This window comes from Pleurodeles waltl, chromosome 6, assembly GCF_031143425.1.
Source record: "Pleurodeles waltl isolate 20211129_DDA chromosome 6, aPleWal1.hap1.20221129, whole genome shotgun sequence".
Taxonomy (NCBI): domain Eukaryota; kingdom Metazoa; phylum Chordata; class Amphibia; order Caudata; family Salamandridae; genus Pleurodeles; species Pleurodeles waltl.
In genome coordinates, this window is record NC_090445.1 from 87,923,024 (window position 1) to 87,949,301 (window position 26,278).

Here is a 26,278-nt window from a genome sequence, read left to right on the forward strand (position 1 = left end):
ACCACATTTACTAATCTTTCATGTAATGCAGTGTAGCAGGGCAACATGTGTTGCTTGAATTAGAGAGAGCAGAAATGCGCCATATCTAAAAGGATATAGCACAATCCTGCTCTCTCATAAAGCTGGTGCATTACAGGCAGCCTTGTGTCAACGCAAGCACCCTTGCACCATGGTGAAGGGGTTCCTGCATTACAAACAGGATTGTTTTGTACAGGAAGGTACACCTTCCTGCACAAAAACAATCTATCTAGGCATTTTCCTCTATGTGTGCTGCAGAATGCCAAATCGCTATTTAGGAAATGCAAAACCAGGGAGGGCAATGGAAAAATGCCCCCCCCTTGGTGCACCCAAACAATATGCCTAAAAGGCATGTGTGTGCTCTGTTGCAATTAAAAGAAAACACTTTGAGGTGCTGTGCTTTTTTTTAATTGCACCTGGTTTACCACTGACTTCAAGTCGGTGGTAATTGCATCTCTAAAATGCCCAAATCGCATTTTGGAAATGGATGGTACATCAGAATAGGAAATGCATATCCCATTCTGGGAATCGCGAATTGCGATTTCTACAGGGTAGAAATCAAAATTTACAATTTCTTTAAGGGCTTTGAACGTTAGAGAAGTCCAGTAAGCATTTCTTAACAGCCCGAAATACTAATTCGGACCATTACGAAATGCAAACAAGCTTTGTACATCTGGCCCCTTGTACATTAGAAAAATCCATTTTGCATTTCTTAATGGCTCAAAATGCCGATTTGAGCTGTTAAGAAATGCACAAAGGCTTTGTACATCTGGCCTATAGTTCTCAGGTGCCACAAATTTCCACTGGTCCTGTGGCTCGAAAGGGTACGAATTGGCACTTGTGAAAATCTATAGGAAGATAGATAAAGTCAGCAAATCTTTCATGTGGGCATGTTGATCTTTTCGGGGGAAGAGATCAAGAGCTACTAAACTTGGACGAAGAAAAGATCGCGATCAGGAGATAAAATGTACGCTCTAAAATAAGAAATAAAAAGTCTGGAGCTCGAATCACTCAGAAGAGCCTGTTAGCTGACAGCCTCCACTGTACATTTTGCAGCTCTATTTGGACTATATAAGATTGCGCTAGCATGATCATAACTTGCTTTAGCCATATTTTCTCGCTCATGCTAACACTGCCCACAGGTGGCACCTCTATGACATTAAGCTGTTCCCAGCTCTTGGCTCTCCGGGTCAGAAAACCAAGACTAGTTTACCAGCTGAAATATTAATTATTATTGTGACTAATTATGGCCTGCTGTAGACTGTGATTAACAGGCTACTAATTTTTCTTCTGTTAATAAATCATTTCATACTTTGGCATATGAAAAGATTTTGTTTAAAATCTAGATAGACTCACCGGGGCCTTTCTCAAAGATGGCTTTTGGGTAGGAAAATGATTCATGCAGGTCGAGGTAGCATCCAGCGACACAAGCTTCAAAAACTTCCATCAGATCCAGGCAATATGTTTCTGCCAGTATGTTTTCAGGCGGTCTACTGAGAGGTTGATGCAGACTGTTTCCGCATATTCAACAGCCATGGATATCTTGATGATGGTTTTATGAGATAAATGGACCCAAAGAGGAGAAGAAAAGTCTGGAGTGGGAAGAGGTGTGTTCGGAAGTCCTCAGACTGAAATGAGTTCTGTTCATTGAGTCATTTAGATGGTCTTTTGTTCATTTGGGCAGATCAGTCCAATATCTGAATTCATAAAAGAACATGACCATTTTTACAGCCAACACGTTTCAAATCAAATCATTAACATTTATAAAGCGCGCTACTCACCCGTGCGGGTCTCAAGGCGCTAGGGGAAAAAGGGGGGTTATCGCTGCTCGAACAGCCAGGTCTTTAGGAGTCTCTGGAAAGCGGAGTGGTCCTGGGTGGTCCTGAGGCTGGTGGGGAGGGAGTTCCAGGTCTTGGCCGCCAGGAAGGAGAAAGATCTCCCACCCGCCATGGAGCGGCGGATGCGAGGGACAGCAGCGAGTGCGAGGCCAGAGGAGCGGAGGAGGCGGGTGGGGACGTAGAAGCTGAGGCGTCTGTTGAGGTATTCCGGTCCCTTGTCGTGGAGGGCTTTGTGTGCGTGGGTGAGAAGTCGGAAGGTGATCCTTTTGCTGACTGGGAGCCAATGCAGGTGTCTCAGGTGTGCGGAGATGTGGCTGCTGCGGGGTACGTCGAGGATGAGGCGGGCCGAGGCGTTTTGAATGCGTTGCAGGCGATTTTGGAGTTTGGCTGTGGTCCCGGCGTAGAGGGTGTTGCCGTAGTCCAGGCGGCTCGTGACGAGGGCGTGGGTCACGTTTTTCTGGTGTCGGCGGGGATCCAGCGGAAGATCTTGCGGAGCATGCGGAGGGTGAGGAAGCAGGCGGAGGACACGGCGTTGACTTGCTTGGTCATGGTGAGAAGAGGGTCCAAGATGAAGCCGAGGTTGCGGGCGTGGTCTGTGGGGGTCGGTGCGGTGCCGAGGGCCGTGGGCCACCAGGAGTCGTCCCAGGCGGACGGGGTGTTGCCGAGGATGAGGAATTCTGTTTTTTCAGAGTTCAGCTTTAGGCGGCTGAGCCTCATCCAATCTGCGACGTCCTTCATACCCTCTTGTAGGTTGGTCTTGGCGCTGGCGGGGTCCTTGGTGAGGGAGAGTATAAGTTGGGTGTCGTCGGCGTAGGAGGTGATGATGATGTCGTGCTTGCGTACGATGTTGGCGAGGGGGCTCATGTAGACATTGAAGAGTGTCGGGCTGAGCGATGAGCCTTGAGGTACGCCACAGATGATCTCGGTGGGTTCTGAGCGAAACTGAGGGAGGTAAACTCTTTGGGAACGGTTTGCGAGGAAGGAGGCGATCCAGTCCAGGGCCTGGCCTTGGATCCCGGTGGAGCGGAGGCGGGTGATTAGGGTGCGGTTCTAAAGACAAGAGGGACTGGGAGATTAATGGTCCAGTGTACTGTCTCCCTTTACATGAACCTATAAACAAAATGAGTACACTGTTCCAGGCTAAATTAGCACAGGGGACAAAATAGACTGCAGTCAAGAAGTTGTAGGAGTACCCTCAAGCATCACATTAGGATTCTAGGCATCATCATCGGGCTGACTCCTCGCCAGACTGGCACTGCAATATCTGATGGGCCACCATCCATAAGATGGAGGCTCTTCAACCAGGAAGATGTTTAATAAATCAGGAAAAGTCTGCAGCCCATGCTGACAGGGGAGAAAAAGGAGAGTCAAGGATATAAAATTGGCTCTGAACACCTCATATTTAATTTTAATACTTTCGATAAGGGTCAGGTCAAGATTAAAAACACAAATGGGAGTAATCAGGAAAACAATGCTACCAATACTCCTTCAAAACTAGAAAGGAGAAAAAATTGTTTGCTCCTAGCATTTGGTCGACATGTTTCGCGCCCACACGGTCACACAAGGATCCATTGGCGCTTCATCAGGACCGATAGTAGTTGCTTCTCCATGAAAAACAAGACAATAAATGCTGGAAGGTCACTTACAGTCTTCAGATCTATTGTATCAGTCAGTCAGGTAGTTAGTCGCCCTGTGTTAAAGACAAAGAAAAACAAATAAGGAAAAGGAAAAATTGTTTATAAACAACCAGACATTCATTGGTGTCATAGTCACAATGGGAGCCATACTCGTGGAGAATATTCGGCGTATACTCACACAAAGGAGTACTCAGGTATGGAAGAAGAAAGAAAACAGAAAACGGGAGTATATTACAATAGATATGACGGACTTTGATACTGGGCAGAGTCTATGGGTACGAGTCCCTCTGACTATGAGACTGACTTTGGGTGTCAATATATGCTGAAATACTATTTTGTCATGCAACACAAATATACCTATACATTCTGAATTGGTGATTCCGTAACAGTGCTTGAACAACATATTGTAGCCTCAGAAGTGTGTAACTACTTTTTTTATTATGAATTTTCTTTCATATGTAGTGTACTCTCCTTGGGTATGAGGTTTTACGCGTCCCTATGATGCCCGGTTCCTACATGGAATGGTAAGCCCCGTTTTCTGTTTTCTTTCTTCTTCCATACCTGAGTACTCCTTTGTGTGAGTATACGCCGAATATTCTCCACGCGTATGGCTCCCATTGTGACTATGACACCAATGAATGTCTGGTTGTTTATAAACAATTTTTCCTTTTCCTTATTTGTTTTTCTTTGTCTTTAACACAGGGCGACTAACTACCTGACTGACTGATACAATAGATCTGCAGACTGTAAGTGACCTTCCAGCATTTATTGTCTTGTTTTTCATGGAGAAGCAACTACTATCGGTCCTGATGAAGCGCCAATGGATCCTTGTGTGACCGTGTGGGCGCGAAACATGTCGGACAAATGTTAGGAGCAAACAATTTTTTCTCCTTTCTAGTTTTGAAGGAGTATTGGTAGCATTGTTTTCCTGATTACTCCCATTTGTGTTTTTAATCTTGACCTGACCCTTATCGAAAGTATTAAAATTAAATATGAGGTGTTCAGAGCCAATTTTATATCCTTGACTCTCCTTTTTCTCCCCTGTCAGCATGGGCTGCAGACTTTTCCTGATTTATTAAACATCTTCCTGGTTGAAGAGCCTCCATCTTATGGATGGTGGCCCGTCAGATATTGCAGTGCCAGTCTGGCGAGGAGTCAGCCCGATGATGATGCCTAGCATCCTAATGTGATGCTTGAGGGTACTCCTACAACTTCTTGACTGCAGTCTATTTTGTCCCCTGTGCTAATTTAGCCTGGAACAGTGTACTCATTTTGTTTATAGATTAGGGTGCGGTGACAGACGGTGTCAAAGGCAGCCGAGAGGTCGAGAAGAATGAGGGCGACTGTTTCACCGTTGTCCATCAGGGTCCTGATGTCGTCTGTGACTGAGATGAGGGCGGTTTCAGTGCTGTGGTTGGTTCGGAATCCGGTTTGTGAGGGGTCGAGCAGGTTGTTGTCTTCCAGGAAGGTGGTCAGCTGTTTGTTGACGGTCTTCTCTATTACTTTGGCTGGGAAAGGCAGAAGAGAGATGGGGCGGACGTTTTTCAGGTCGCTCGGGTCAGCCGTAGGTTTCTTTAGTAGGGCGTTGACTTCGGCGTGTTTCCAGCATTCGGGGAAGGTAGCAGAAGAAAAAGAAGAGTTGATGACGGTCTGGAGGTGCGGGGCGATGATGTCGTCGGCTTTGTTAAAGATGAAGTGCGGGCAGGGGTCCGAAGGGGCGCCGGAGTGGATAGAGTTCATGATGGATTTGGTTTCTTCCGTGTTGATGTGGGTCCAGTTGTTGAGGGTGATGGCCGGGGATGCGGGTTCGGTGGTGTTTGGTTGGGTCTGGTGTCCGAAGCTGTCATGGAGGTCGCTGATCTTGCGATGGAAGAACGTTTGACAAACTTGCTTCATCAGGGCCTCATGAAAAATATGATGAAATGATCTTGTTATCAGAAGATATGAATAAGTTGTTAAAAATTGAAATGCATCCCAGTTCACTGTCTTCATAGGATTACGTATAGGGCCATGATAGCTTCTTTTTTGATAAGCACTTTGCTGTTTATATTGCATTTGCTTGCTGTGCATTTGTGGTTTCACGTAGCATGGAACTTGTCACATGATGTGCTATAGTAAGGCCCAAAAGGCATTATGGTATATTTAGTCCTTGCATTTCTGATTTTATTATTTTAATTTTTATTTAAGTAGTTAATGCAGTTTAAATTTGAATGTGGCAGTGTTGGAGAGGAGGTATACCTCACTTCTCTTAGGGACAAAAGCCACTGGAAAGACTGTACTACTACCCCTTGTACAGTGCCAGGCCTGTCCATTATTATTAAAATATCTTTGTAGGTGTGCTTTGGATAGTATTTAGAGGGAGCTGGATAGCAAATCTCTTTTGCAAGCACTGAAATATTTACTTTTTTGCTCAAAATCATCATCTGCTGTGGGTTAGTCGCTCTTCAGGGCCTTTCCACTGGAGGGTGAGGGTACCGCAATGGTGGTACTCTTCCTGCCAACCAATCATCTGAACAGGGCTGTCACAAACCTCTTAGGGCCTTACCCACTGGGATTTTATTATAAATTCTTACCCCATTGTGGGGTGCCCATGAGCATTTTCAGAGGGATAGAACCCTACTCCATAGGGGAGTGTGTGTTTTATTTTCAAATGTTTCATTTTGTTTTACTAATTCTAAAAACAACAAAGAAAGCCACTATTACATATCAGTAGAATAAAACAGCTATCAATCCACCATACACATATCAACAGTAAACAAAGTTGCCAGATATAATTTCACCGGATTGAGGACCACATCTCTCTAAGGTTGCTGGGAGGGCAGATGGGGGCATCACATCTCTATATCACTGCCTGTGCTACCACATTTTTGTCCTTTTGTTAGGGCCGCATCTTCCATCATAAGCTTGCCTCTCAGCCATCACAACCAGTCCATATATTCCTTCCACACCCACAAATCTTGTGGGCCAAGCGCACCCCTTTGCAGGCAATATTGCGTTTAACATTCATATAGGGGAGGGTGTGGTGGGCAGGAGTTTGTATTTCTTTTGATCCTATGGGGTAAACATTTTGGTGTTGTGTGTGAGGTATCACAGAGATGCTCTTAACTTGTCGGAAGTTGCAGGGCCTATTGGCGTTGAAGAAGGAAGGGGTAAGGTGGCAGGGCCACTAAATTTTATAGGCAGCTGCAGGGCATCACTCTAGTTGAAAATGTATCAGGGTGCTGTTTGTGTACCAAAACACAAATAGAGAATCAAGGAGATTGGAACTAAAAAAAAATTGACAAATTTAAAGGAATCAACCCATACTAACTCCTTACATATAAAGCCAAAAAACACAAAAAGGTATGGGGTTCACTTATATTGAGGAGCTGTACCCAAAGGAGATTTTCCTGGAGCTCCTTGACCTCACTGGGTGTATGAATGAAGTGTAAGTGCTATGAAGTGGTGATGGGGGGGGTGTTTCCTTTACGGACTAGGTGGTCTCACACACTATATAGTGTCATGCTTCATCATTTGACCACCTAGCCCCACCCAGGTAAGACAATGCCACCTGGGCGGACTCAACCTCACTGTTAAAAGAACGGGAGGGAGTGCTTAATTTTTTATTTTCTGGAATTAGTGGGATCCAGCTAAGCTAGGGAAAGATATAAAAACACCTAAGCAGTTACCAGTGTGCTATCTACACTTTTAAAAAATGGTGTCTGCTGGTGTGTGAGGTATCACAGAGATGCTCTTAACATGTCTGAATTTGCAGCACCTATTGGCGTTGAAGAAGGAAGGGGTAAGGGGGCAGGGCTACTAAATTGTATAGGCAGCTGCAGGGCATCACCCTACTTGAAAAGGTATCAGGGTGCTGTTTGTGTACACCAAAGTAAGAGCTGTGGTGATCAGACAAAGCCCAATAATCCAAATGACAACATGCACAAGTCAGAGATTCTATCAAACAATTCACATGACGCCAAATGGGTAAGAAGTGGCATTGGTAACATAAGCAATAGCCATGCACCTTTTTTTGGGTGGAGCCTGTGAGTGCATGCGCTAGCTCATGCGTCTCGCTTGCGAGACTGTTGTGTGCAGTAAAGGCCTTGGAATCTGCGTGTCACTCATTATTTGATGGTTTGCGCTGCACTCTTCTTTACAGCCTCTTAGTTCGCCAAGGCAGGTCTGGCACCACTTCCGTTCCTTGTGTGGACCAGGGACCAAGCACTCACTTATTCAACTTAATTAGAGCCCGTCCGTTGCTCCCAACATGATTGAGGTACTATTTTGTTCTTTTTAAATTCTAGTGCCCTACAAACAGAAGGCTTATAAATGGCAAAAACGTGCCCAGCAGGAAAAGAAAAATTGCAAAGTTTCACCCCACCCCACCCCATTCCAATCCAAACCACTCACCCCAATGCAGACCACTCCAATCCACCCCACTCAAATTCTCTCAGCCCCCCAATCGAATCTGTCCCACTCAAATAAAAAACAGTCTGCACCACTCCAAAACAATCTGCCCCACTCTAATACAAAACAACATGCCCCACTCCCATCTACCCCTCTCCAATCTGCACCAATCCAAAGCATTCTGGCCCACTGCAATCTGCTGCACTCCAATCCAAAAAAATCTGCCCCATTCCAATCTGCCCCACTCCCATCTGCCCCACTTCAATCCAAACTAATCTGTCCCAATTGAATTTGCCTTCCCTCCAATCTACCTCACTCCAATGCAAAACAGTACGCCCCACTTCAATCTAATCCACCTCACCCCAATTCAGTCCACCCCTCTTCGTCCCAATTCACCGCATTCCATCCCAATCCACCTCACTTCCATCCAATCCACCCAACTCACATCTAATCCACCCCACACTAACCAATCTACCCTAATATAATCTGCTTCACACCAATCTGCCCCACTCCAATCCAAAACAATCTGTCCCGCTCCAATCCACCCCACTCCAATCTTCCCCATTCCAATCCAAAACAATCTGCCCCACTCCAATCCAAAACAATCTGACCCTCACCAGTCCAAAACAATCTGCTTCACTCCAAACTGACCCACTCCAATCCAGAACAATCTGTCCCTCTCCAATCTGCCCCACTTCAATCCAAAACAACCTGTCCCACTCCAATCCATTTCCATCTGGCCCACTTCAATCTGCCCCACTTTAATTAAAAAAACACATGCCCCACTCCAACCTCCCACACTCCAATCCCAAGCAAACCACTCCAATCCAAAACAATCTGCCCTATTCCAATCCACCTCAATTCACCCCACTCCAGTCCATTTCAATCCACCTCACTACAATCCTGTCCACCCCAATCAAATCCACCCAACAATTCAATCCACCATAATCCAGCCCGGTCCAATCTCGACCCAGTCCACCCCACCCTGCTACACCCAACCCCAATCCACTTCAATCCACCACACCCCACTCCAATCTAATCCACCACACTCCAGTCCAATCCACCCCAATCCAATCCATCCCACCCCGCCCCACTCCAATCCAACCCACCCTACTCCAAACCAGCACACTCCACCCCACTCCAATCCACAACACTGTTGTAATTGTAAATGTATTTATATCAAATCAAATCAAAGGTGCTTGTATAGTGTACAGCTACCCAAACCGGGCCTCCTGGGGCTAAATGTAGAACAAACCCTTTACCGACCTACTCCTGATTCCAAGTGCTGCAATTAAAAGAGACGTCTTTTAGCATTTTCCTGAAACTGACTCCTGATGATTGGTTTCTGAGGAATACAGGAAGGGCATTCCAAAGCCTGGAGGTGAGAAAAACAGGGAAGCAACCTTCACTCTTTACCCTCTTAATCCTGGGTACTATCAGGAGTCCTTGGTTGCTAGCCCCTAAGGTTCTTCCAGGAGTGTGGGGCTTAAATAATGATTGAGTGATTGGAGGACCTTTCCCTTGAATGGCCTGGTAAACTACACATATGGCCTTTAAGTAAATCCTTTTTTGGACCGGAAGCCAGTGCAAAAATGCCAGAGCTGACCTGGTTGCTTGATATTTTGGAATTTTATAAAGCGTTCTTGTTGCAGCTTTGTATCACCTGGAGCCTCTTGATCACATATTTCAGACTTCCCAAATACAGGGCAATTCCAGGCAAGAGTTTATACCACTTTGCACCACTATTCTTCTCGTGGCAAAAGGGAGCTTCTGCAGAAAGTTATTTAAAGATCTTAACAGGCCAAAGCATATCCCGGCTAATTTGTTAACTTGAGTGTCCGTTATAAGCTTACCGTCTATCCGGTCACCCAGGTTTTTTACTGCTTAAGATGTCTTCTGACTATCTCCCAGGTAATCTGGCCATGCAAATTCCTGCCACTTGGAGCTGGCCTTGCCTATCACAAAGACCCCCGTTTTCTCCCCATTAATCTACTGTTAGACATCCAGTCTGTGACTTCACTAAGGCAGGAGTGTATTTGTGTAGAATAAGGTGGCAGGGTCAAAATAATCTGCTTGTCATCTGCATATGACACTAACACCATCCCGTGAGAACGAACGATGTCTGGCAAGGGACCTACATACAGAGTGAATAAGGTCGGGCTCAGTGACAAGCCTTGCGAAACCAAAGATGTCACCGCAGAGGCAGTGGAGGCAAAAGAGTCCACACACATTTGAAAGCTTCTGTCCGTCAAAAAAGATTCCACCCATTTAATAGCGGTCCTTGTTAGCTAACCTCCCTCATCCTTTTGATTAGGACAGCATGTGAGACCGTATCAAAGGCTGCTCTCAAGTCTAGCATGATCATCACCGCTGAGCCACCCTGATCCCAAACAAAACGAAGTTCCTCTGCGGCTACCAGGAGTGCAGTTTCTGTACTATGGCCTGGTCTAAAGCCTGTCTGGGTTGGATGATGAATGCTGTGCCTTTCTAAACAAAAACTAGACAGATTCTGAGTATTTTGCTAACTACTGGGAGCAAAGAGATTGAGTTGTAGCTGCCTGCTAGTTCGGGGTTTGCCATCGGATTATTTTAACAAAGGTTTCACAATTGCATGCTTCCATGCTTTCGGTACATCTGCTGATTCCAGTGAGTAATTAAATATGCTTTTAATGCGTTCACACACCAGCTGCCCACCTTGTCCTAAAATATCTGGCGGGGCTGGGTCCAGCCACAAGCCAGATTATAAAGATTCCAGAATCGATTTCATGGTTTTGCTGTTTAGGGCTGGCAGGGCCGTTAAGGGCGGACCAGTATATACCCTGGTTCACAAATACAAGGGGCAGTAGCTGATGGGAGGAGAGTAAGAATTGTATTAATTTTGCAAACAAAATAGTTGGGCCAGCATATGACAGAGCTCAGTAGATGTAAAAAGCCCTGAGGTACCCAATGGTGAAGTCATGAAGCTTTTAACTATTGAAAACAATTCTCTTGTTGTAATAGGGGACATTTCCATTTTCCTTTGAAGAGAATGGATTCTGGCCTACTTTATTGCCTGCTTTTATTTTTTAGGACATTTTTATATTATTTTTTACAGATTTCATCGTACTCCTTTCTCCGTTGCCTCTCATTCCTCCTAATTTCTTTCTTTAAGTGAATTAACTCTGGGGTAAACCAGGGAGACCTCTTCTTATGTTGACCTGTTTTGATAAGCCTAAGGGGAATGATCGTGGTTTATGGATCATTTATCCACTATTCAAAGCTATTGTACCTCTCAGATATATCACCTTTTAACTCAGGGGTTGATTCTGCTAAGACTTGCTGCCATGGAGTTTAGCCCATGGGCTTCTGTGTATGGGGGACATTAGTCGATTTTATCAATGTTTCAAGCTAAAATGGGACTAAATATTGATCAGACCACACTATGGGAAGGGAATATTCAATAACTAAGTTGTCTAGGTTAGTAAACACTGGGTCTAAGAGAAGCCCCTATCATGAGCAGAAGTTTTTACTTTTGGAAATAGAAGTAAAGCTTTCAAGTAATTGGCTAAGGCTCTTGAGATTTCACATCCCTCCGGCTCGAAATGCAAGTAAGGATAGCCTAACAGTAAAAGTGGCCTTTTAGAAACAGCTTTCTGCTATAATTTCTGGTAGGGTTTCTATGATTTGTGTAGCAGCCCCCGGGAGACGATAAATAACAAAAACCGAAAATGTAAATGTAGGAGAAAATGTAAGCGAAAATTGAAGATTTTCGCAACTGGGTATAGCAACATATGAGAACCCTTCTAGTCTCCCTATTTTGGTTTGCTATTACATAGCTGGGCAGAAGTGCAAGGACTAGGTCGGGAGTAGAATCGGTGGAAAGCTAAGTTTCGGTTAGAAAATGGCACTGGGCGCCGTTCCTATAAAAGAGTGAATAATTCTATCTTGTGTTTAGGCAAAGATCTACAATTTAATAAAAACATTTGTAATGTTTACTGGGGATGTGTTGATTTGTTACATGTAGAACTGCCATCCAGTAGTGGGTCACACCTCAAAGTAAATCCGCATGTCAAACCAGTAACTGGAGGCCCACTCATAGGCAGAGAGTACTTACAGCTATTTCTCCTGCTGCCTGTTTATCTGATAAAGTGCTTCAGGGATACATGTAAGCCGCATTTCTGATGGATACAACTACCTCTGGATTCCTCACCTTATGAATCCTCCCATGCGCCAGCATCCGACAGAAAATCTTCTTCCCAGCTCTCCACGTCGATGAGGATGTCACAACTGCACGGCTCCACGCGACTCCGTCTGATGTCACAGTGCCAATAAGAGGCCCTCGCGGCGTGCTGACGTCAGTTCCCTTTTTTCCGTGCCTTCGACGCTAATGGTTTTCTCCTACCTCTCGCTACTGTTGAAGGTGTTCCATCTTGTTTCTGGTTACAATCTCGTTTCTGGTTACAATGTCTCCTCCTAGGAAGTCGGGATTTAAGCCGTGTCGAAAGTGCGGAGGCCGCATGTCGGTCACTGACCCTCATGATGTGATTGCCTTTGGTGTTTGAGCTCCGAGCATGATGTCGAGGAGTGTGTATCCTGCCAGAGCATGAATCCTAAGGCTCTGAAGGAGAAGGAGGCCAAACTCTTTTTGGCTAAGGCGAAGAAAGGACATAAAATTCATCACAGGTCCTCTTCTCACACTTCATTTGAAGAAACACAAGAGGTCACGTCGTCATGACTCTCGGCGTCGCTCGGCTCCGAGCCGTTCAAGGTCCAGGTCTTCATCTCGGCGGCGCCGCCGTACGATGTGGGAGGTTAGTCCAACTGTGACTCCACAACCTCAGAGCCCTCAGGCTTCTCCGGCGCCGTCGGTCTTCGAGGTGGTCGTGCCTCCAGAGAGTCCTCGCTTTTCACCTGTGGCACAGGATTCGGATGCTCAGCAAGTGCAGGTGCAGCATGGAGACCAGCGGTATCCTGCCTTCCCGGCTCCGGGAGCGGATCCGGCAGCATTTTTAAATGCCATGTTTTCTATGTTTAATGCTATGGCCCCTGCTGGTGCACCAGCTGGTCCCACGGGTCCTTTAGCATTTTTGTTGGGCTCCCGGGCTCCTTACAAGGCGGCGCCGTTTATGCCCTTCTATCCGGCTGAGGGTGCTGGTTCGGCGCTGATGACGTCGCCTCGGGGTCCTGCGGTTCCGATGATGTCACCTTCTAGACCTACGGCGCCGATCTCATCACCCTTTCGGTCAACGCCGATGATGGAGCCTCAAGTGTCTGCGGCGCCAATGGGATCCACTCCGGAGGGCTCCAGATTAGACCGAAGTCAACCTTCTTCTCCTGGTCTGCACCTTTCAGTTCTGAAGCCAGTGTCATCGACATCGGCTAATTCTATGTCGACGTCAAGGTTAGAGGCCAGGCTGAGGTCACGTAGAAAGGCTTTAAGGCTTTTGGAGGAAGAAGAGTCCCTTGGGGGAATATCAAGGGCTGGACTCGGCCAGTGGGCTAGACACTTCCCCAGAATGGGACTTTTCTTCATCAGGGGAGCTTACGGAGGAGGCAGCCTCTTTCCATACTGTGGTCAGGAAGGCGTCAATTTTTTGGGATCTTTCGTTGCCTGCTGCCTGCTGCAGAGGTCAAAACAAATATCTTGACTGAGGTCCTGCACCCTTCTTCTACTTCGGCAGATCCAATGCTTCCGTTTAATGATGCTCTTACGGAGCCTATCTTAGAGGCATGGAGGAAGCCTGTGTCGTCACCTGCTGTCAACAGATCTGTGGCAAGGAGGTACAGGGTGGTGCCTGGGGATCCAGGTTTCTTGTCAAAACATCCTACCCTGGAGAGTCTGGTTGTTCAGGCCTCCTGTTCCACACGGTCTGCACCAGGCCCCTTCCCTGTGATTCTGTCGGACAGGGAATCCAAGAGGATGGAGCAGTCGGCGAAGAAAACTTTTTCTTCTTGCAGTATGGCCCTCAAGGCAGCAAATGCTACCCATGTTTTGGGTAGATACGTGCACGTCCTGATGGATTCAGCTAGGGCTATGGTTCTGGACCTGCCGCAGGAGGTGCAGGGACAATTTGGAGAACTTCTGTCGGATGCTCAGGCCGCAGCAAAGCAGATAATCCAGTCTGGTCTGGATTCTACAGATTCGGTGGCCAGGGCGATGGGTACCTCTATTGCTACCAGGAGGCATGCATGGTTGAGGTCCTCTGATGTACAGACTGCTCTCTTGAACTTGCCCTTTGATGGGGAAAAACATTTTGGTGCTAAATCTGACTCTGCCTTGAGTGCTTTAAAGACAGTAGGGCCACAGCAAAGTCTTTGGGTCTGCAGGCCTCCACTACTACCCCTTTCAGGTCCTTTCGGAGGTTCAGGGGGTTTGGGCATGGAGCCGTTTACCGTGGGAGACTCCAGTCTACAGTCCAACAGCCTACCAGCCTCCCCTATAGGTCCTTTAGAGGGCGGGGGAGGGTTCGGACAAGAGGGGCCACTCAGCAGCACCCTGCGTCATCCTCTTCCTCTGGAGGACAACAACAAGGGAAGCAGCCCTAGTTTTCTGCCCATTTTCAGCCATACTTCTCCTGTAGGGGGAAGATTATGGCGGTCATTCTGACCGTACCGCCGCCCGCCATGCGGTCACCGCCATTTGGCCGCTCCGCGGTCAAAAGACCAAGGAGGCCATTATGGCTTTCCCGCTGGGCCGGCGGGCGACCGCCAAAAGAGCGCCCGCCGGCCCAGCGGGAAAGGCCCTGCAACAATGAAGCCGGCTTCGAATGGAGCCGGCGGAGTTGCAGGGGTGCGACGGGTGCAGTTGCACCCGTCGCGATTTTCACTGTCTGCAATGCAGACAGTGAAAATCTTTATGGGGCCCTGTTAGGGGGCCCCTGCACTGCCCATGCCAGTGGCATGGGCAGTGCAGGGGCCCCCAGGGGCCTCACCACACCCGTTCCCGCCATCCTGTTCCTGGCGGTAAAAACCGCCAGAAACAGGATGGCAGGAAGGGGGTCGGAATCTCCATGGCAGCGCTGCTTGAGATTCAGCCCATGCAGGGGTATTCCGGCGGGAAACCGCCGGATCCCCTTTTCTGACCGCGGCTTTACCGCCGCGGTCAGAATGGGCTCTGAAGCACCGCCAGCCTGTTGGCGGTGCTTCTGCGTCCCTCCACCCTGGCGGTCATAGACCGCCAGGGTTGGAATGAGGCCCTATGTCTTTTTCTCCACGAGTGGGAGTTAATTTAATTCAGACTCCTGGGATCTGAACATTGTGAGGAAAGGATTCGCTCTCCCTTTTCAGGAGTTTCCCCGTACCATTCCTCCCCGTCCCTCGTTTTGTTCAGAAGACCATCTCCTGTTGTTGCAACAGGAGGTTCAAATCCTGTTGTCAAAAGGTGCAGTGGAGTTGGTTCCAGAGCAGGAAAGGGGTCAGGGTTGTTATTCAAGATAGTTCCTGATTCCCACGAAGTACGGTCGATTGAGACCAATCCTAGACCTGAGGATTTTGAATTGGTTCCTCAAACAGGAAAAATTCAAGATGCTGACTCAAGCACAGGTACGTCTGGCGTGGAACAGAGAGGATTGGATGGTGTCTGTCGACTTGCAGGATGCTTACTTTCATAGCCCTATACTCAAGTCGCACAGGAAGTATCTCCGGTTTGTGGTGGGGTCGCAACACTACCTGTTTGCGGTTCTTTCGTCTGGTCTTACTTCAGCACCTCGAGTCTTCACGAAGGTGATGGCAGTGGTTGCAGCAAGTCTCAGAAGGAAGGGGCTATCGGTATTCCCTTACCTAGACGATTGGTTGATCAAAGCCAAGTCTCCAGAGCTCATTTTGCATCACCTGCAGATGACAACTCAGTTGTTGTTCAGTCTGGGTTTTACGGTAAACGTGCCCAAGTCTCATCTGGAGCCCTCTCAGCGCCTCTTGTTCATAGGGGCAGTACTGGATACAACATTGAATCGGACCTATCCTCCGCCTCAGTGGATTCAGGACATCCAGGCGTTGATTCCAATGTTTCAAAATGGAGTGGTTGTTCCAGCCCTAAAGGTCCTATGCCTGCTCGGTCTGTTCGCTTCTTGCATTCTGTTGGTCACTCATGCACGTTGGCACATGAGGGCTCTCCAATAGTGGCTCCGCAGGCAGTGGTTTCAACACAAAGGGGATCTCGAGGAGTTGATAACGATCTCCAGAGACGCTGCAGCGGATCTACTATGGTGGGCTGTGGACGGCAACCTTTCTCAAGGAAGGCCGTTTTCACTGCCGCCTCCGGTGGCCACGGTCATGACGGATGCTTCCACTCTAGGGTGGGGAGCTCATCTGGGGGACCTGGAGATCAAGGGTCGTTGGTCTCCAGTGGAACAGACTTTTCATATCAATCTGTTGGAATTGCGGGGGGATACGTCTGGCTGTCAAGGCCTTCCTCCTGTCCCTTCGCAGTCACTCAGTTCAGGTCCTGACGGACAACACTACCACGATGTGGTATATAAACAAGCAGGGAGGAGTAGGGTCGTATCTTATCTGCAGAGAGGCTCTGCGACTCTGGTCCTGGCTTCAGGGCCATCAGATTTGCTTGGAAGCGAATCATCTGGCTGGAGTGCTCAACGTACGCACGGACACTCTCAGTCGACATTTTTCAGCTGATCACGAGTGGCGTCTCCATCCGGATCTGGTCCTGCACATCTTTCAGATGTGGGGTTCTCCAAGGATAGATCTGTTTGCCACTTGGGAGAAAGCACACTGCCCGTCATTCTGCAGCCTCCAGGTAATTTTAATAGCCCCGGATTGGCCATGAAGGGTGCGGTAAATGGACTTTCTCCAACTCTCACTGTGCACTCTCAGGGGAGACCTCCTCTTGCAGTCACAGGAGCAGGTTCTACACCCCCATCTCCAGAGCCTGCACCTTCATGCCTGGAGAGTGAACCGGGCAACCTGAGTTCTTTCTCTCTCCCACCAGAGGTAGTAGATGTTATTCTATTGGCCAGGCACACTCCACTATACCGTTTATGCCGACAGGTGGGCAAAATCTGTGGCTTGGTATGGAGAGAAGCAAATTGATCCTTTGAGGGCCCATCTCTCCGATGTTCTGTTGTTTGCTTTAGCTTTAGCACAGAAGGGTTGTGCAGTTGCTACTGTTAAGGGCTATTTGGCGGCACTGTCAGCCTTTCTTTGCCTTCCGGATCAGCCCTCCTTGTTTAAATCGCCTATTGTTATTAGGTTCTTAAAGGGTTTAACTAATATGTTTCCTCCCACTCCTTTTCATATGCCTCAGTGGGATCTGAATCTCGTTTTAACTTTTTTAATGGGGTCACCGTTCGAACCCATGCATTCTTGCCGGTAAGGTTTCTAGTTCTTAAGACGGCTTTTCTGATAGCTATAACCTCGGCTAGGTGGGTTGGTGAGCTTCAGGCTCTTTCTGTTAAACCTCCCTTTACTTTATTCTTTCCTGATAAAGTGGTGCTGAAAACCAGGGCAGCTTTCCTACCTAAAGTTGTCACTCCCTTTCATATGGGGCAGACCATTACCCTTCCATCTTTTTACCCTCCTCCTCACCCCTCGAAGGAGGAAGAGAGGCTCCTTCGTTTGGACCCCAGAAGGGCTCTCAGTTTTTATATTGAGAGGACGAAAGACTTTCGCTTGGAGGACCAGCTGTTCGTGGGATATATTGGAAAGAGGAAGGGCAGAGCGGTCCATAAAAGAACCATCTCCAGGTGGGTCATTCTTTGTATCAAGGTTTGCTACTCGTTGGCAAAGAAGGTTCCCCCTGAGGGTATTAGTGCCTATTCCACCAGGGCTAAGTCCGCCACTTCGGCCCTGGCGAGAGGGTTTCCGGTGGTGGATATTTGCAAGGCAGCAACTTGGGCGTCCCTCCACACTTTCGCAAAGCATTACTGCTTGGACTCGGAGGTTAGAAGGGACGGCTATTTTGTACGATCTGTATTGCAGGATTTCTTTGTGTAACCAGTCAGGCACCCACCTCCGAATGCGGTATTGCTTTGGGACTCTATTCATAAGGTGAGGAATCCACAGGTAGTTGAATCCATCAGAAGAACAAGTTACTTACCTTCGGTAACGCTTTTTATGGTGGATACACTAGCTACCTGTGGATTCCTCACAGTCCCACCCGCCTCCCCGTTGCCTGTCTGGTTATACTAAGATGTTTGTTTTTCAAGTGTATATAGATTTTGGTGATTATGGTGGTCATTATGAGCATGGTGGGAAACACCGCCGACCGCCGTTGCGGCGGTGAACAGAAGGCCGCCGTTGGCGGTGAATGGAAACCCGGCATATAATGAATGAAAATTCAGACCCTGCCGAAAATCACCAGACCACCAATCCCCGCCATGACCCTGTTGGCGGGAATGCCGGACCTCCCCACCCCGCCACCGCCGAGCACACCCACATCCCGCCCTCCAAATAATGATGCACAAATCACCTTGGCGGACAGAGGAGGCCGGACGACCATTGGCTGTGCCGACCGCCACTGGCGGCAAGTGGACTTAACAGCAAAAAGTGCACACATTGGATAAGCGTGCAACCCACACACCTGACACACATCCATAACCCCATAAAACACCTCCTAGACATACCCCACAATCCTTTGCAACAAAACCAGGCCAAGAAGATGGAGAGCACCAGAGGCAGGCACCGAACGCCACCATACACGAGACGCACACTGAACCACAGAAGAGCACCCTCACCGCGTTCCCAGACCCGACACCATTCACCACACTCACGATGTCACCCCCCAAACAACCACGCTTCACAGAAAGGGAGTTAAGGACCATGGTGGACGAGATCCTGAAGGTGGAGCCACAAATATTCTGTGCCGAGGTGCAGCACACACCCATCGCAAGTAAGATGGAGCTATGGCAGACCTTTGTGAACAGGGTCAATGCAGTGGGACACCATCCACGCACCAGGGACGACATCCGGAAGAGATGAAATGGCCTGCGGGGGAAGGTCAGGGGCATGGCATCAAGGCACCACATTGCAGTCCAGAAGACTGGGGGAGGACCGCCACCAACACCACCAGAATACACAGACTGAGAGGAAAAGGTATTGACCATCCTGCACCCTGAGGGACTCACTGGACTCACTGGAGGAATGGACTCGGGTAAGTCATCAATATTTACCCCATGTACACCATACCTGTAATGCATGCACCACCCCACCCACACCCACCAGGACCAGGCAACAGCCACTAAATCCACCCCCCTGCATGACCACAAACCCACTAACAGGCCCACATCTCTCCCCCTGTGCACAGCCACCTACCCCTGAAAGTACCCACAATGGAACAACACCCCCCACCACAATGCAACCCCACAGTCTAAACAAAATGCAGTGTAAACCTCACAAAGGCACCCTGTAAGGCCACTGAAAGTAACCCCAGCACAGAATAGCCCAGTCCTGTGCACCCCAAACGTTCATGCATCTGTAACAGACATGTCTATGTCCCCCAACAGGCACCACCACCCATGCCACCCTAACAGACGGGACAAAGAGTGCCAGTGCCACCCAGGGAGACAGAGGCACCTCACAGGACACTAGTGAAGGATCCCTGGACACTGATAAGCAGGCAGGCCTCTCACACAGTCCTGGACTGTCACCATGCAGCAGCCCCACCCAGGAAACCACTGTCACCCCTACCACCCAGTCAAGACCAGCAGCCCAGGGCAAGCATCCCACACCAGTGTATCCAGGCCACAGACTGGTGGAACACAGGTACGGAGGCCACAGTCTCCCACTCCTAACACGCAAGAAGGCGAGGGCCCCAGTACAAGCTGTACTGCCAGACCTGTGCAGGGGACACCAGCACAGGGGGCTAGGACAAGTGCAAGGGTGTCAGTGGCCCAGGGGGGAGGCCACAGGATGGATGCAGCAGCCCAGGACGTGATATCAGAGGTATTGGGAGCCTACCAGCATACCCATGACAGCTTGGCACAGATAGTGTCCACCCTGGAGCACAGTCAGAGGATGCAGCAGGAACCCCACTAACAGGCCATGGAGCAGTGGAAACAGCACAACGCCACAGTGGCCACCATAGCTGGAGCACTGCTGCAGCTGGTACAAACCCAGTCTGAGACCCACAAAGGACAGGAGGCCCCCACTACAGCACCGAACACCCACCATGAAATTACACCATCAGCAGAAACATCCCAGGAACTTCCCTCACAGGAAACCCAAGGGCCTACCATGTCATCCCCTGAAGATCAACAGCTGGCGCCCAAACGGACCCTCAGGCCAAGATATGGCACTGGAACCCCAGCAAAGAACAATCCCTCCTTCAAGAAGTAACTCAGCAACAATCTGCACAGCAAACATCCCACTCAATCAGCCACCACACATTGGTAAGAGGCAATATGAACTAATGTAAGAAATGATGGACCCATTAATACTACCAACAAGGCTACACCACGTTGGCTTTGAGGACACCCACCCCTTACGACTTGCCATCACTGTAAATAGCACTATACACGCCCTGCAACCAATAAAACACATATCACACCTGTAACACTGTCCCGTGTTAAAATGTGAACAAAGTGAAGTATGGATGCAACTGGCTGATAACCACTTTATTGTCAAATCGTTGCATGAAGGGCGTCTTATGTGCCTAAATGTGGGCCCTAAGTAAATGCAGAAAATATCAATCTGTACCATGCAGAACTGGACCATGTTTCACATATCATTATCAACCCCCCCTATATGAATGAGCACACTGACAGTATGTGTCACAAACCCCAATGTCAGTCCAAAGTCCCACACAGTTACTGGAAGTAGAGTTGTATCAGTTGGGTCCTGGAATTGACATGTTCCCCTTCCGCATCATCACTATCACTCTCCTCCCCTCTATGAGGTAACTGGTCAGGACATACAGCACCCTCTACCTCCATGAGGGGGATATAATGTCTCACTGCCACATTGGGCAGCATGCAGCAGGCTACCACTATTCTACACACCTTTTCAGGCTCATAGGCCAGGGAACACCCAGAGATATGTAGACAATGAAATCTAGCCTTCAGGAGACCTATTGTGCGCTCTATCACCCTCCTAGTACGTCCATGGGCCTCATTGTAATTCCTCTCTGCATCCGTCCTGGCTGTGTGCTATGTGTCAGTTAGTGACAGACACACTTACCTATGATCCATCCTCTGTGGCACACTACTGTTCCTCAACACAAAGGAATCATGGACTGAACCTGGGAACATGGCATTCACATGTGAGATGTACTGGTCTGCAGTACATACAAATTGGATGTTCATGGAGTGAAAGTTCTTTCTGTTTCTGTACACCTGTTCACTGACTCTTGGAGGGATGATCGGTGTGTGGCTGCCATCAATGGCACCTATCACATAGGGTATGTTGGCAAAGGCATAGAATTCAGACTTGATGGCAGGGAGGTCAGTACTTTGGGGAAACCTCACATAGGACTGCAGGTGTCGTACAAATGCATTTCGAAATCTTGTCAGTACCATACTGAGGATTGGCTGTGAAAATCCAGCACCCATGCCCACTGTCACTTAAAATAAGCCCGTGGCCAGGAAATGGAGTGCGGAGAGCACCTGCACTTCAGTAGGGATGGCATGCTGATTACGATTTCCCGGAGTTAGTGCAGGATCCAGTAAAGCACAAAGTTCCTGAATTGTTGCACGTGAGTCTGCAATTGATTATGATCTGACGCTCCACCATGGTCCTCATATCCACAAGTGGTCTGTACACCGATGGTGCCCTTCCTCACCACAAGAGTCGGTACCTACGAGGGGTATCAAAAAGGTGTGATTAACACACATACATAGGCACACATTGTCATCAATTGTGCACTGCATATTTCATTGTAGTGACTCCACATTAACTTCTTCTTGACAGATCTACATCTACACCTCAATGAGGGAACAGTGTTTTTCATGTGTGGTATATTACGGAATGGTCACATGCATAGGTGCTTCATGTGGCTAGCAGGGCCTGCATTGTGCAAATTTTTATTTATAGATGCGTAGTTACTGCCAAAATGTCTGCCCACTGTAATCCAGGCCTTTCGTTGTGGAAGTGACCTCATACCGCTAGCAGTTGACGTCACAGTGTAAGGCGGTGTTTACCGCCGTTCGCACCGTCATTGGTTAACATGGATGCGAATGGGGAATCCTGGTGTATCATGATCGCCGCCGGCGGTGACGGTGCACACTGCTGCGGTACGTACGTGATTTCGTCATCTATTATTCATTTGACTCCCTGATCTCGTGGGGACAGGTACTCCACTGTGTGTACTGCTGTGGCCTGCCTCTAGTCATGGATGTGGCTCGTGTTGCAGGGGAAAGGGCCCCGGCCTTCACTCAGGAGGAACTGGAAAGGCTAGTGGACGGGGTCCTGCCCCTGTACGCAAAACTCTATGGACGGCCGGAGGTACAGGTGAGTCTGGGTTAGGGGGGCACTGTTAGGGTGTAATGGATGGTGTTGAATGGACATATGTGTGCACCTCTGAGCCTGCATGGGCCGTGGTGCATGGCATGCTGCGTGCGTATGGCCTGTAAGTCTGAGAATACTGTCCATCCCATAGTGGACAAATGGCCAGCTGTACCTATCTTGCAAGTGCCTGACCTCTGTGTTCCATATCTGTGTCACCCTTTTAGGTCAGCGCCCACCAGAAGAGGGCACTTTGGCATGCCATCGCCAAGGAGGTGCGGACCTTGGGGGTCTACAACCGGCAGAGCACCCACTGCAGAAAGAGGTGGGAGGACCTGGGCGCCTAAGATCTGTGAGGCCCAGCTGGGGAAGTCCTCCCAACGTGGAAGGGGTGCCCATCGGGCACTGACCCCCCTCATGCAACGTATTCTGGCAGTGGCCTACCCAGACCTGGATGGGCGCTTGAAGGCTGCACAGCAGTCACAAGGGGGTGAGTACTCATGTCCCAAACTTCAGTCTGGAAGGATGTCTGTGTGTGCATTAGGGTTCATGCTGCTTAGAGGCAAGGACTCTGACTGGTGTCCATGTACATGATGGTCCCCAAAGGTTGAAGGGGTGTCTTTGTCAGGTCTCCCACACGTCGCCTCCTTAGGTAGTCTAGGGGATGGGTGTAGAGCAGTATTCTGGTCAGTAGTCAGGGGCATGGCCATGGGCATAGTGAACAGTGCTGCCTGTTGGGTGTGTCTTCTGGGTGGGTGTATGTATGGCCACTATGTACCTCCATTCAGCTATTTACAAGTGTCTCTCCTGTTTTGTCTCCCCGTCCCTGTTCTCTTGTGTTGGTTTGGTACAGCAGCAACATCTGGCAATGGAGCTGAGACACCGGCAAGTGGGGAAACAGCGGCCCACGGATCCTCGGAGGCAGAGACATCCGACGCCAAGGGGACCAGTGGGTGGGAGGGTGAGGGGAGTACCACGGGGGAGGCAACTACCACTGGAGGTAGTGACTCCGAGACCTCCATGATGGGGTGTAGGAAAGTACCATCTTGCCTGGCATGTTACCCCCATTTTTCACTGTATATATGTTGTTTTAGTTGTATGTGTCACTGGGACCCTGGTAACCCAGGGCCCCAGTGCTCATAAGTGTGCCTGAATGTGTTACCTGTGTAGTGACTAACTGTCTCACTGAGGCTCTGCTAACCAGAACCTCAGTGGTTATGCTCTCTCATTTCTTTCCAAATTGTCACTGACAGGCTAGTGACCATTTTTCACCAATTTACATTGGTTTACTGGAACACCCTTATAATTCCCTAGTATATGGTACTGAGGTACCCAGGGTATTGGGGTTCCAGGAGATCCCTATGGGCTGCAGCATTTCTTTTGCCACCCATAGGGAGCTCTGACAATTCTTACACAGGCCTGCCACTGCAGCCTGAGTGAAATAACGTCCACGTTATTTCACAGCCATTTTACACTGCACTTAAGTAACTTATAAGTCACCTATATGTCTAACCTTTACCTGGTAAAGGTTAGGTGCAAAGTTACTTAGTGTGAGGGCACCCTGGCACTAGCCAAGGTGCCCCCACATTGTTCAGAGCCAATTCCCTGAACTTTGTGAGTGCGGGGACACCATTACACGTGTGCACTACATATAGGTCACTACCTATATGTAGCTTCACAATGGTAACTCCGAATATGGCCATGTAACATGTCTATGATCATGGAATTGCCCCCTCTATGCCATCCTGGCATAGTTGGCACAATCCCATGATCCCAGTGGTCTGTAGCACAGACCCTGGTACTGCCAAACTACCCTTCCTGGGGTTTCACTGCAGCTGCTGCTGCTGCCAACCCCTCAGACAGGCAGCTGCCCTCCTGGGGTCCAGCCAGGCCTGGCCCAGGATGGCAGAACAAAGAACTTCCTCTGAGAGAGGGTGTGACACCCTCTCCCTTTGGAAAATGGTGTGAAGGCAGGGGAGGAGTAGCCTCCCCCAGCCTCTGGAAATGCTTTCTTGGGCACAGATGTACCCAATTCTGCATAAGCCAGTCTACACCGGTTCAGGGACCCATTAGCCCCTGCTCTGGCGCTAAACTGGACAAAGGAAAGGGGAGTGACCACTCCCCTGACCTGCACCTCCCCTGGGAGGTGTCCAGAGCTCCTCCAGTGTGCTCCAGATCTCTGCCATCTTGGAAACAGAGGTGCTGCTGGCACACTGGACTGCTCTGAGTGGCCAGTGCCACCAGGTGACGTCAGAGACTCCTGCTGATAGGCTCCTTCAGGTGTTAGTAGCCTATCCTCTCTCCTAGGTAGCCAAACCCTCTTTTCTGGCTATTTAGGGTCTCTGTCTCTGGGGAAACTTCAGATAACGAATGCAAGAGCTCATCCGAGTTCCTCTGCATCTCCCTCTTCACCTTCTGATAAGGAATCGACTGCTGACCGCGCTGGAAGCCTGCAAACCTGCAACATAGTAGCAAAGACGACTACTGCAACTCTGTAACGCTGATCCTGCCGCCTTCTCGACTGTTTTCCTGCTTGTGCATGCTGTGGGGGTAGCCTGCCTCCTCTCTGCACCAGAAGCTCCGAAGAAATCTCCCGTGGGTCGACGGAATCTTCCCCCTGCAACCGCAGGCACCAAAAAGCTGCATTACCGGTCCCTTGGGTCTCCTCTCAGCACGACGAGCGAGGTCCCTCGAATCCAGCGACTCTGTCCAAGTGACCCCCACAGTCCAGTGACTCTTCAGTCCAAGTTTGGTGGAGGTAAGTCCTTGCCTCACCTCGCTGGGCTGCATTGCTGGGAACCGCGACTTTGCAGCTACTCCGGCCCCTGTGCACTTCCGGCGGAAATCCTTTGTGCACAGCCAAGCCTGGGTCCACGGCACTCTAACCTGCATTGCACGACTTTCTAAGTTGGTCTCCGGCGACGTGGGACTCCTTTGTGCAACTTCGGCGAGCACCGTTTCACGCATCCTTGTAGTGCCTGTTTCTGGCACTTCTCTGGGTGCTACCTGCTTCAGTGAGGGCTCTTTGTCTTGCTCGACGTCCCCTCTCTCTTCAGGTCCAATTTGAGACCTCCTGGTCCCTCCTGGGCCCCAGCAGCGTCCAAAAACGCCAAACGCACAATTTGCAACTAGCAAGGCTTGTTGGCGTCCTTCCGGCGGGAAAACACTTCTGCACGACTCTCCAAGGCGAGAGGGATCCGTCCACCAAAGGGGAAGTCTCTAGCCATTTTCGTTCCTGCAGAAACCTCAGCTTCTTCTGTCCAGTAGAAGCTTCTTTGCACCCGCAGCTGGCATTTCCTGGGCATCTGCCCATCTCCGACTTGCTTGTGACTTTTGGACTTGGTCCCCTTGTTCCACAGGTACCCTAGATTGGAAATCCACAGTTGTTGCATTGCTGGTTTGTGTCTTTCCTGCATTATTCCTCTAACACGACTTCTTTGTCCTTAGGGGAACTTTAGTGCACTTTGCACTCACTTTTCAGGGTCTTGGGGAGGGTTATTTTTCTAACTCTCACTATTTTCTAATAGTCCCAGCGACCCTCTACAAGGTCACATACGTTTGGGGTCCATTCGTGGTTCGCATTCCACTTTTGGAGTATATGGTTTGTGTTGCCCCTATCCCTATGTTTCCCCATTGCATCCTATTGTAACTATACATTGTTTGCACTGTTTTCTAAGACTATACTGCATATTTTTGCTATTGTGTATATATATCTTGTGTATATTTCCTATCCTCTCACTGAGGGTACACTCTAAGATACTTTGGCATATTGTCATAAAAATAAAGTACCTTTATTTTTAGTATAACTGTGTATTGTGTTTTCTGATGATATTGTGCATATGACACTAGGTGGTACTGTAGTAGCTTCACACGTCTCCTAGTTCAGCCTAAGCTGCTCTGCTAAGCTACCATTATCTATCAGCCTAAGCTGCTAGACACCCTATACACTAATAAGGGATAACTGGGCCTGGTGCAAGGTGCAAGTACCCCTTGGTACTCACTACAAGCCAGTCCAGCCTCCTACAT